Source organism: Capsicum annuum, unplaced genomic scaffold, assembly GCF_002878395.1.
Source record: "Capsicum annuum cultivar UCD-10X-F1 unplaced genomic scaffold, UCD10Xv1.1 ctg78564, whole genome shotgun sequence".
NCBI lineage: Eukaryota > Viridiplantae > Streptophyta > Magnoliopsida > Solanales > Solanaceae > Capsicum > Capsicum annuum.
Genome location: NW_025889064.1, coordinates 15,472 through 17,514, shown reverse-complemented (window position 1 = coordinate 17,514; position 2,043 = coordinate 15,472).

Here is a 2,043-nt window from a genome sequence, read left to right as displayed (position 1 = left end):
AAGATGATACCAATGACTACTATCAAGTAGAATATCTCAATACCTTAACACCAAATGAACTACCATCACATAGGTATATCAACAAAACCTTATGTTTCTTACACTCTTTATTATAAAATTTTATTTAACAAGATATGACTAACAAAATAAGCGTTTATAAATTAACTAATTTTGGATGTTACCACTATATATAATAGGTTGGCTTTGAAAGAAAATGCACCCATCATGCTGCTTAGGAATCTTGACCCATCAAATGGTTTGTGCAATGGAACACGATTGATTTGCAGAGGTTTTGACAATACTGTCATACAGGCCAAAATAAAAATCGGTCAATCTGCTTTCAAGCATGTGTTTATTCCAAAAATACAGCTATCTCCACCGGATAATGAAGGATATCCTTTTAAATTTATTCAGAAGCAGTTTTCGATACGTTTGTGTTTTACAATGACGATAAATAAAACACAAGGATAAACAATTTCAAATATTGAATTGTATCTACCATAACATGTTTTCTGACATAGGCAATTGTACGTGGCACTTTCTAGAGGAGTATCAATGGTTAGAACGAGAGTTTTGGTTATGACAGAATAACCAGATCAAAAGATAGAAACATACATAAGAAATATCATCTACAAAGAAGTACTAGGTGAGATATGATATCTAACTTATTTCAAATTAATCAAAATCAATTAAATATATCAATTACATGTATCTAATTTTCTGCATACAACTTTGTTGGAATGTATCTGTTATAATAACGTTTTGCAACTATGTAATGATATCAGTAATTTTATAAGTAGGAAAAAAATATATTGTTTTGTAATAAGTTATTTATTTTAAAATTTGGTCAAATTGTATCAATAATAGAACACATATAAAGTTAAACAAAAATAACGTCAATGTATAACCATTGCTACAACTTCAATGCAACCTATTCCAAAAAAAAAAAAAAAACTCTGGCAATCCAATGTCAAAATCCATCAACTCGACAAACGGAAATTTCAAGTTGTAATAGCTACTATACATTACTATCATCTAGAGTTTATCACATACAGAATTTACTTCACATTTTAATTATTATCCAACTTAATTTATATACCAAGCGCTTAGCACCGCACATTGCACAAACCTAGCCTACGTTTACTCTTTCACTGTCAACTTAATCTGTTTTATCGTCATAGACGATTACTGACATAAAGTACTACACATAGTAAGTCCTCAATCACATTCATAGGACCAATTAATTTAACATACATTAATAAGTCTTATCAAATTGTAAGAGTAAGAAAAATAATTTACATGGTCATTTTCACACAACAAAATGTATTACGATCTCCTTATGAAAAATCTCTATGTTGCTATACAACATATTATTCATGATGCCCATAACGTGATTGACATTCCGCATAAAAAAAATATCATGATTAGAAATTTTAGTACAATTTTCACGTTTCAATCCATTATCCTAACTTTTAGATGGTAGCATTAAATTACTCTTATTAGGTTCACAAACTTTTAGCTAGGGAATCGGATATATTAGGGCATCTGATTCGTTAGCAGTTGATATTGGACAACAGAACTCTACTATTGATGAGTCAAAATACTCAATGACACAACTTCAATCTAAAACAGAACAAAAGAGGGAAGCCTCATTTTCGTCTGCATAAATGAAGATCTGAAAAGACAGATATTTGTGAATATAATAATTCAACAATAAACATATCACACGTGCAAGCTGTAAATCTAGTCTCTCTATATATATATATAAAGTTAAAATGTCTAGATGGTTTCAATAAAAATTGAGGGGGTTTAATTACTAGAGAAGGCCAAATTTAGATGTGTATCATGGCTTTTTGGTTTTCCCATAATTTGTCCATTTGGCGTACCAAAACATAAGATTATTTTTGTCATTTCATTTGGTACAGTCTATTTGCTTGTTAATGACTAGAATTTTTTTCCTAATTATTTTAGCAGCATAATAGAAGCAAATCGTTTTGGTCTAAACGTTTTTCAAGAAAAAAAAAGTTGAGAAAATATTTTCTT